General features: G+C 41.3%; 1 long non-coding RNA gene across 3 annotated transcripts; it reads right to left on the bottom strand.

Moving 5' to 3' along the window:
* Window positions 1-2899: 2899 nt before the first annotated feature.
* On the bottom strand, window positions 2900-11467 carry LOC117204470. 3 transcript variants are annotated; one of them, XR_004487098.1, is made up of 5 exons: window positions 10801-11467; window positions 10489-10635; window positions 9455-10397; window positions 5603-6611; window positions 2900-5450 (listed from the first exon to the last, which is right to left on the bottom strand). It is a non-coding gene; the product is annotated as an uncharacterized LOC117204470 (long non-coding RNA). The 3 variants fall into 3 exon arrangements; XR_004487097.1 differs by having other exon boundaries at window positions 5439-6611; XR_004487096.1 differs by lacking the exons at window positions 2900-5450; window positions 5603-6611 and having other exon boundaries at window positions 7225-10397.
* Between the last annotated feature and the right edge of the window lies 1 nt (window position 11468).

The raw sequence follows: 11468 nt of genomic DNA, 5'->3' as shown, positions 1-11468 counted from the left end.
AATTCAATTATTCATTATACACATCATACCTATTACTCCGAGGAACGCGTATAAACGTTCTAACACAACCGTTATTTGCTTTGTATCCTGTAAATAATCGGTGAAACGTTTGCTCTCACCTTTAACGATATTAGGAAAAGCCGCACCCAACTGCACCCCCTGCGGTCGTTAACCCTGTACATATATACGTATTATATCGTCTCGTTTATCAGGGTACATTTATAGAACACGCGATAGTCTACGGTTCATAAGAAGTGAATTCTTTTGTATTTACAATTACTACATTAAAAGCGAGTGATAACATGTGAGGAAAAATACAACTATATATTGTTAATTAATCTAGAGTTGTACTAATTTCTAAGATATATATATATATATATATATAAAAGATAATATCTACTTCTGCGATCAATTTTTGACAATACACGTGTAATTTATGATTCGAGACATTATGCTAATTTCCCCTTTTTTACCCACTCGATAGTTCACGCCTTTCATTTGTATTCCTGATGCGTCCGTAGGACGTAATAATAATCTCTCTTTCAAAGGAATGTCGAATGAAAGCGGATGTAACAATACGTGTATATAATTTCGTGCGTGCAAACGATTCGCCTAACGTTGGCATATTTGCTGGTAGCGAGTGTTAACCCTGTTGTATACCTGCTTCAAACTGATAACAGTACCTTGAGAGAGAAAGAAACAAATATGTAAAGTAAGTGAAGTATCATTACTCTTCCTTATGTACATGAATTTTGATTCTTCTAATATCTACGTTACATATTCCATACGTAATAATTAGGATAATGCAAAGTAAAATGTTAAACACGCGATGATACGTTTAATTAATCTTTTCTCAGCAGGGGCGGTTTATCCTTCTGCTAGGCTTACTATAAAAGACGAAAGACCGTAACGCGCTATACGATTTACGGTGACTCGTTTTCCACCAAAAGATAATCTCGACAGCGCATACATACTACTGTCGACAAACGAAACGGACACGGGGACAAATGGACGTGGCACAGGATACAGGCCCACGCGAATGCACTCTCTTCGCCTCCCACGGTCCTTCTTTTACACGATGGTATATATCGGTGGTTTCTACGCAGAAGAGCTTACTAACCACCTGAAAATTCATATCGGTGCGAGAATACATTTTGGTCCAACGACATCGTGCGACCAGTCTAGATCAGATATCTCAATCTCATGAAATCGATTTCAATGCAAAGTCTCGAAGATTTGCATCGCGAAGCCATTGTTAAATATATGAAAATTATTATAATATCGAATATATACGATATAACATCAAGTTTACTGTTAATTCTATGGAGACGAATCTCTCCGTTTATTGTAAAATAGTTGTAAAAAAAGATGTCATTTAAAAGAATTGTTTAAACGAGAGGTTTAATTTTTGTAAGGTGTTTCGAACGCAGAAGAGAAAAGAAAATAAACGAAAAATTGTCCTGGCACCACTTGCGTCATGTCTGATTCCATCACAGCGCATAAGATAAACCAGCGTGTCGGTGAACTCGTGTCGCGCATAATGCGGTTGCCTTTCCTTTATGCGTTTGCCCGCGTGCCGCAATAAAACGCGTGTGCATATATTATGCAGTTTCCTTTTCACGAGGACCACCTAGACGGCCCATGACCATGGACAATGATGACCTAACCGCGTTCGTCGCTGTGGGAATCCATGTGCTGCTCTCCGCCCGTATGCAACGTGAATCGAACGTTAGAATTCAATGAACAAACGAAACGTTCGAGACAGCAGCGGGGACGATGAATGAATAAAATATACGGTGCGATATTTTAGACTGGCAATCAACTTGTGTATTCTTCCATTACGTTTCTATATATTTTCCAGAATTTTCAATTCTATAACGTGAAATAGATCTTCGCTTACCGATTGAAGATAGTGACCTAGCTTATTAGTTAATCGAAAAGCGTGGATAAGTATCTTGATCTTTAGTTTGCCGCAGAAGTTCAGAATAAAATTGTAACAATGATGATCGATAGATATATATTTTTCAATAATTCGTTCGATTCGATATCTGGACAAGGGTAGTATTTTTTAACAAGTTTCTCTATTACGAATGAAAAAGTGAAAAGAGTGAAAGCCATCGCACGAAACCATTCGAAAATTAAAAAAGATTTTCGATGTTTAGATATCTTGCTTAAAGTAAATATAACTCTGAAATCATTTGAAATGATGCCCAATGTTGAGTCACTTCGTTTTACGTCAGATCACATAACTAATTCCCTAATTAAAATATCAAGGATCGCGTGATATCGGTCGATGGTAGCCTGACTGGATTCTCGACGCGAGTATAATATAATCGTACAACTACAAGCGTTCGTATATACATTCGAAGATATTGAATGAATAAATAGGAAACGCTGGCGGCAGCATCGAACGTAGACACGTATATGTGTTTTCCAAGATCTCTTTACGAGCGTCGTTTTGCGTGACGAAGAGACCGCCTCGCGTGCGATTCCATGATAAGACGCGGAGCATATTAAGCACGCCCGTTTTGTTCTCCATGATCTACAAAACGCGTATTGTCCTGAGAAACGTCTACCGTTGTTTAAATCGACGGATCGTACGGCTTTGTTGCACGACGCGTTTATTCACGGAGATCACAGGTTAACGAGCGAAACCTTTTAAACCACAGGGTGTGTCGATAACGAGGTAACCCTCGCAAACGGGGTAATTCTTGGTATGAAAGTTGGTCGAAAGTCTAGAGTCACTTTCTTTTACAGAGGAAAACTTTTGTTCATGGGAAAATTGAATTTCTTTGCACAGGTACAATGAATACTAATCGATAGGTGTTTAGATTTAAAATAAAGAGCAATACGCTTTCTATTTTAACTCCTTGTACATTAACGATTGTTATCGTGTTGTAGCGAAGCTTTTCCTATTTTGCCATTCGAGCTCGTTAAGTATGTCTTACGTACAGAGCGCATAACGTTGATTTATGAATTTGCGGGGAAAGGCAATCAGTTATAGGCGACTGAGAATGATTTCACCGAAATTCGTCGGCCGTCGTCTTTCGATCTCTGCTCCACATGTCGTGGAACTATATCAGAACAAGTACTTTAATTGCAGGATGTTGTTAGTCCATTGCGACGATTGGCCGCGTGAATGACTGCATCCACGAAGCGTGACCATGGACAGACACAGTTCCCTATAATGCGTACGCGATTAAGTACAAGATAGGCTATTGCAAAAATTTATGACGATAATTACCTTACTCTATTTCCCGGCGTTCGTTCAGTTGCAAAATACACGCCCATTCACGAACACGTATATTGCATGTACACGTATGCAAGGACATATAAAGAAATTGGTGAAACACTCTGTCCTCTCACTGTCGTATTTTTTTCAATTATAATCGTTTCGCTTTCCACCTTTTTCCGTCCCTTTTACTGTACATACATACAAAGTATGATCCTCGCGTGTCTTCCAAGAATTGATTTTCATGCTGCTTGCAACGTAAATTCATTAATGAAAGTGGTTTTATTTGAACCTCAACTTTGAAGGATAAAGTTAAGAAAACTTATATCGTTTCTTGTAGTATAATTGTACGATCGATATTGTTCGTCTATAGAATATCGTGCACCCTGAAAGTTCTACCTCAATAAATTACCTCCTTGATGATCATCTATGTTCGTCCTTATACAATCCAAACAACGCCGTTAACAATTGCCAAGAACGCGATAAAAGTAGACAGTTAAATAAAATAGAAGCTAAAGTAACTTTTAACATTCGCGTTCGTTATTATTAGACTGCAAATGTTTAATGCAAATAGATAAATTACATTCGTTTCATTCGGCAAATATTACAACAACTGCTTTGGATATTTTACATATTTATTGCACGCTCGAAGCATTCTGTGCATTTTTGCATCTTGAAATTTCCATAAACGCGCGAACGTCTGCACTCTAATTATTACAGAAAAGTTCAATGTATTATTTGAAGTTATAGCTCAATCGATTATGAAATTAATCGAATAATTATGAATCTTAATCCCTTTCTGTATCGGTCGGAAGGTTGATCCGCGCGAACGAACGTAAAGACGTGGATGGACGGAGGAGTGTTGCGAATGCTCAAGTTTTATTGCACAATGAACGGCGACAGTTTACGATCTTCCGTAACGATCGTTGACTCCGCGGCAGGATATCTTTTCTCCAGGGCGGAAAGTCGGAGCGGAGCCAAGAGTCGGCTGGAAATCGCGTAACGAGAGACACGCGCGATAATAACCGCACATACGCGGGACAGTGATCGATATTTAGCTCAGGACAAAGCCGATGACGGCAAACCATGGCTCCGTCATCGGCGCGGTTGTCATTACGTAATTCGAATTACGCAAGGCTGCCACGCAGGATCGCGTCAGCTGTTGGAAGCACGCGTTTCCTTCGGGCTATTATATTCTGACAAACAATGCTCTTTCATTACACAGCGTGGAATTCATTCAGCTACCGCAGAAGCATCGGACGAAGGTATCAAGTACGCGAAACACTCGATACTTTGGGAGTGACGTGTAAGCTTCGTTCAAATTGGTAACTTTGACTTTATCCTCGTACAAGTTACATCGATCGTTTCAATTTAAATAACCCGACTTCAAGTAAATATCTAGAGTCTCGTTTGGATTAGTTAAGTTACTTGAATTGAAGCTACTACTCGAGTTCGAGGAATTTGAAATCACTTTACCAACATGAAATTGTCATTTAATTAACTTGGAACGTTCTTTCAAGTTTCTTGCTTCGTATCTTGCAATAAGACAATTTTTTCGCGATTAGTTCGCACCTTTCTATCGTACATTGATCATTAAGGATCATTAAATTGGATTTAGTTTCTTCCGTGAGGCGTAGCAGCATCTTTTCGAACCAGGCTCCTTGCTATTCGGAGAAATATCCGCGTATTCCACTATGCTCCCTGTGCCAAAGAGCGTGGTAGTCATACCTATTGTCTAAGTTCGATTATGGTGAGGCTCACATCCGTTCTGAGTTAATTTACTCTTTGTGTTCCTTGCCTTCGATATGCTGTAAACCCATAATTAGACTCGGAGAAAACCGGTTATCGCTTAATTTCGTCGTCAATATGCATCGATATCCGCGAACCTGCGAACGTATAATCGAGAGCATCTGGTACTTTTAGTTAGAACCTGAACTATCCGCCAATCACATTTGTTGAGTAATATACCGTATGTGTTAATAGATAATTGCGACCGTCTGCCATCTGTCGATGACTTCCTCTTTCCTTTTATCTTCTCTGCTATTTTTACTTAACATTTTATCCTTGATACTCTACTTCAAACTTTCTGCATTCGATGGGAGATGGTTTCGATCATAAAATTCTATTTTTCTATTGTTAGAAAATTTTTTGAGTTTGAAGGAAATGTGAATAATTACTCGAGTCACAACTTCATTTTCTACCACGGATGTCTTTAGGGCTGCAATAATGTATAATGAATTTGTTATAGTGGTAAACGCAGAGCGCTATTTCTTAAAAGATACCAAACCATCACTATGATTCTGAGCTAACCAATTACAAAAGGAAAATAAAGATTAAAAGTTAAATAAAAAGATAACAAAGAAAATTTACCTTAATCTTATCGTATACCATTCTTCACCGCTGACGCGACGTCCCACACCCTGCAAGCGAACCAAGATCCGGCCAAGGAATGCTCTGAATTATTAATGCGAGATTCGGGATAGGTTGTGGACCCATATCAGTTGTTTGCCTTTCGACAGGTCGATCCATATAAGAAGCGACGCTGGTGAACCGCCGCGTCGCGCCGTGCAAAATTAAATGGATTCGTGGCCGACGTGCGTGAAACATAATCGCACCCACGAGCATCGCCATAATCGGTTGTTATACAATGATTTACGAAAATATTTGAACATTTACCGTAGAGAACACTTATGCATATATCGTGTATGTTAGGTAAAACGTTCTGAAATTTCATTAATATATACATGTACAATAGATAGCCGGATCTCGCTACAGCGCTAATAGCATTTCGAAACGATTTGTACGATACACATAATATAATATATTCATAAAAGGTGTCTACAAGTGTTGGAATACTTTCATGAGCCTGTGTATACGTTACATCTTTATTAAGGCGACGAACATCTTGCGTGTATGCTGTGAAAGAAGCGGACGATGGCGATGAGGGTGTGGCGTCGTTCTTCGAAGTTCCGCAAGGACAGAGACATTAAGCTTTTATTCGATTGCGCCACCATTCGCGGATTTTCTTGCGTGTTACCCACGCGGCGAGCGGGTTTTTCGAGCGGACGCCTCCGTCCTCGATATTCCGGAGGTGCGAATCAGGGAAAAAGTCTAGGATGACTTCTTTCAAGGTGAACCTCGTGGTGCAATGTTCTCCGTTCGTTCGCCGTGGTATATCGAACGTTTCGCACGCGTTTGCATCGATCGTTCGAAGCTGCAACGAATCCACGTTCTCTTTTACGACGTGGCTTGTGCGAAGAGCTCGCGACGCGGAAAAAATTCTCCATGAAAATTCTGTTTCGTTGCATATAGGCCGCTTCATCTTTGACGGGATTTGATACGTTTGGCCGTTGTCTGTTGTTAGTTAATTTTTCGCAATCTGGAAATTGAAGGGTCTGCATTAATAAAATAAGCTCAGGTAGAACTGTTGAGAATTGATGAATGCTTTACTGCTCTTTTTAATTGGAACAGTCTATTTTTTATTTTATATTTCGAATTTGAATCTTTCGTTTACGCTTCGAATATAATACTTTCTATTTCCAAATAGATCCACTTGGACCTCGTTAAGTCGTAGACGTCTAGATTAAATTCCCCGCAATTCCGATACAAGGCCGATCGTATGATCATATACTATATTCATGGGAGAAGTCTCGGTTATAATGAAACTCCTTTACAAATACTTTTCGCAAATGGCCAATGTGTTAACGTCAAAGGATTTTTCTTTACGAGACTATGCGATCCTTACACAAGAGTACGTATTGTAAATGCTATTTGAAGCGATCAAAACGTTGACGAGATTCATGTCAGACGCGTTCAAGAGCGCCTCAGAGGAGATCCATCAAGAGCAGGCATCTGAAACGGGTTAGTCCGTGTCCTTGGATCGCCGCGATGCTTCGCTTGCGTAACGAGACAAATATTCGTCTTTGCGACGGAAAGTACTAACGTCAATGATCCTCTTTTAACGAGGGATCGCGTATCCTTATGAATACTACGATCGAATCGTTATTTACAGTAAAAAAAATGTTTAATGTTAATTGGTGGAAAAGACTGACCTCTGGCGGAATATCCGATGTTGCGAGGATCTCGATATAACGTACAGTTTTATATTTAATAAAAACCCGTTTTTATCGTGGATGAGACGTCTGGCACGACATAAAATTATTTGCAGTCAAATGTTTTCCTGGAATTTTTCAATATACATTCTAAAGAAGCTTTCGCGTTCTTGTTAAGACCTCGTTATTATAAATCATTATAAAGAACCGAATCTACATGATACGGCAAAGAATGCCACTTAACACGATGGGACGTGACATACACGAGATAATCGCTAACTGATCCCATTCATGACGATAATGACCAGCATCCTTGTGGATACGTCTTTAACGGTAGCCGAAGAATCGTCAGATGCGTGTCTTCGCACGTAAAGAATTCCGTAGCCTACATTCCGCGAGAAAGAGTCGTCATGCGGGATAATCCATCTGGTAATCTCGATAATCCCGTAAAGATGAGACATGTGTATAAAAATCGATGACTGTGTGGACCGCTTCTAATACGAGGCAACAGTTATTGGCCGTGGAGATCAAAGTAGCAATCGATTGTCAATCAGAGAACTCGATCGTACTTGTCATTCGACTACAGCCATCGGCTTTTTAGCCTTTCGTTTTCCGCGTTATCAGCCCGTCGACAGTTCCGTTGGTTGTTGGTATTGCGTGTATTAAAATGACGATAGAGACGGTATTATGCGTCCAAGGCAAAAAATAGCAGAAAATCTCGAGACACGATCGTTCGAATCAGAGTAGTCGACCACCAGCTTTCCTCTTTTTACGATGACTCATCGCTCGTGTGTCTTTTCTGCTCGTTTCACTTTAGCTTCTTTCTCGCGTTCTTCTTCCTCCTCCGCTTCGTTCTTTCCTTTACCTCCCGCGCCACCCCTTGTGCCTATCGTTCCTTCCTTCCCGCCTTTCTTCCTCCACCCTGTAGGTATCATCCGTTCCTTTTTCTTCGTCGTCTTCGTGTATCGTTCTCCACTTCGTACACCGAACGCGCGTCTACTTGAACGCTGGATAGGTATTCACTGAAAAGAATGCGAAGAGAAAGAAAATGGCCGCACGAGCAGGACAAAGGCTCTCGAGGAGGCGCTTTGAACGCACGAGTCGAAAGGGTATAGCGGTGCCTCTTCGTCGCGTCGAGCTGTATCGTCGCCGAGAACAAAAAGAACGCATCGTAAATGTTGCTTCGACGTAGAGAGCCGGATGGTTGTAAAGAAAAAAAGGACGTGGCTGGTCGCGGTTTAGTGCGGCGAAATATCGACGATTCCCTGTCGAAAAAGGAACGTCGCCGCCTCCCTTTCGAACCAACGACTCTAACTATACGTGCACTTCGTACAGGCAAAAAGTGATTTGTTGAAGAAGAGAAGAAGCCTCGAAAGTTCTGCGTAATCGACGATGCTTGTGCGTTACTTGTTTCCTTCAGCTTCACCGACATATTTGTCCGTTAAAGCGTGCGATTTACTGGCGTCAGTGTGTTCTCCAGTCTTGAGAAGAGACTCGAGGTCGGTTGAAATTAAAATTCATTAGGAGTTCCATTATTTTGACTACAAGTAACGTTTCTCCGGTTTCTCCAGACTTAACATCAGATTACTGATATTTAGTGTTAATAAAGCGAAAAGGACAGCGCTTGGATATACACATTCTTGTTTTTTTTCAGTTTAAACAGATGAACGTGAATCCCGAATCAGGTTCACAACGAATTCCGAAACGACGTTCGTCTCATTACCGGGAACGTTTTCACGGATATTTATGGGAGACCGTGTTCCGCGATCAACGGTACGTGCTAATTGTTAAGAGGGCCGTAACCCCGTTGTATGTTCTTTCGTTATTTTCGCGGTAACCTTACGCTGACAGTGTAAGTACCTGTCGTGGCATGCACTCAGGATATAAAGTGTAACGTGCAAAACCTGCCGGTCGTACGACGTGCGGTACGACGGGTTTGCAAATGCGGTGCGGGATCCGAGGCGCCATAATTTAGTCCTCGGGGCGGCAATCGTAAATCCGCGGAATGTCAAATTTTTACACCACGGTAAACCGTTAAGTAGCATCATTCTTATTATCGTTACGTACTTTCTTTTCTTATAACTCAGCGGCTGTGCAACTAAATGAAACTAGATGATGGAACACTATGTGACTAAATTAAAATTCATTGGACGAAAACAGTTTGACTGACCAGATTTGGAAGCGAGGATTCTTATGAGTCAGCTTTATTTCGAGGCAAGGAGCCTTAGGATGCTTAATCCTTTTTAGATCCATTCTTTGATCTTGAAAGCGTTCGCCGGATCTGTCGGCTCAACTTTTAAACTACAAAGAAACGAAACTTGGAGTTAGGCAGATGAATCAAGATAAAACGTGGGATGGCAAGCTTTTTAGAAGGTACGATTCCCGGTGTTAAAGTAACAAATTAAAAATTTCGCAATCCACGCTGAAACATGCAACCGATCTAAAATGCCCTAATGATCGTGTTGGCCAGCTTGAGAAACGCTCTCAATCGGCGGCCGGAATCGGTCTGGATAATAAGTGGCTTCTAAAAGGGCTACGGCGCGCGGCGCGGCGCCGTGTTCGCGAAAGTGGCTCGAATAAGATCGATACGTAGGCGAATTTCGCCAGATCGAATAATAATCGTCGTCGTTACACTGGCTGGTTCTTCGATTAACCCGGATAACCTCGCTGGGTCCCCAAAGGATCGTGATAATACGATCTCCCGCGCATTTATCTATCGTCAATTCGTGGTGCGGCGTTCGTGGCGAGCACTCCCTCTTGCTCAACGAGCGAACCAGTGATTCACGATTCGTGTTGCACGTTACGATTTCAGACTGATACACATGCAACCGATACACATGCAGAACGCTGTTTTTACAGGTACGTCTTACGACACGTTAATCCGCTCTCTAATTACCTACGCTTCCTTCCACGTGTTCAGGATGCTTGCCCTTACAGTTTCGTCCGATGACATAAAAATTCTAATCATCATCGATCTGGATGTTATCGACAAAAGAAGACGTTACGGAGCTGTCAATTTTCTCCACGACGAAGGAATCCCTTTTTTCTGTGCGTAGATGATAACGCCCGGGGCAACACTATTGATGAGTGATATTATACGAATGCCTCGTTTCCTGCAGTTAGAAACGGTGGTTTACGTTTACAGTTGTGTAACAGTAGGTTTATGGTAGCTAGAATACTGGGTCGTTGCCAGTAACTTCTTACCGACAAATATTTGCATGGTCCACCTGTTGAATTTCAGTTTTAAATCTAGCTGCGAGCTGAAAGTTTCGCTGTCCGTTTGTTCGTATGGCGTGTCTGCCTCTTGCACGCGATGAAAATTTTGCTCACTTGGGAAAAGCCAATTCTGTTCTATGTTAATGTAAATTAGATTGCAACGACTTGAATGTGCAAAAAATTGCAGCAATCCAACCAGTAGATGGTTCCTTGTTCCTTCTACTCATCAGAACTTTTTTCCGCAGATTACCATCTACGTAGTGGTTCGCGTAACTTTCTCGAAGAAAAGTGACTACTTACCTAAGAAAGTGTGGAAAATTTATCGAGGTAGATTCGTCTGATTTTTGCAACAGAAGAGATTGGCAAAAGAATAATCTCTACCTGTAGCTAATGATCGAGGTGTCGATGCGATATAAAGCCAACATGAAAAAGAAATCTTTATAAAAACGTATAAATTGAAACAAGAATTTGCATTATCAAACACTGGCGTTTCGCTTTCCAAAGCAACTATTCAGCCTGATTTTCCGCGTATACATTGGAACACGCATGAAACAGTTGCCAGCCCGAAGCGGTCGATTCATGAACGAAGCCAAGAGTCGTTACAATTATTGCGCAGTGTAACGTGTCGGTCCGACGTGCAGAAAGCGTTCAAAGTTTAAACGCACCGCGGGGGAGTGACTCAGAGGCAAGCTATCTCATAGAGCAGCTAGACATGCCTGTTCGTTGCCCGGCAATTACGATTTGTGAGGGTCGAGCGCGTTCACACGGGAGGGGTTGCTTGCGAAATAATAAACGTTAGTTCCTTTATCGATTCCGAGCACGATAGCGCTATTGGAAGAGATCCAAGAATAGTCGTGAAACCATTGACATTGCCGTTCACTTGCTCGCTTTTATTACGCCGCATTTCGTAGATCGAAGAATCCTGTAGTCGGTCGTCTTCTCATTTATAATATTTGTGTACATACATT

This window comes from Bombus bifarius, unplaced genomic scaffold (assembly GCF_011952205.1).
Source record: "Bombus bifarius isolate JDL3187 unplaced genomic scaffold, Bbif_JDL3187 scf7180000007978, whole genome shotgun sequence".
NCBI lineage: Eukaryota > Metazoa > Arthropoda > Insecta > Hymenoptera > Apidae > Bombus > Bombus bifarius.
The sequence above is the reverse complement of the archived record's forward strand: the minus strand, read 5'-3'. Positions and strand labels throughout refer to the sequence as shown.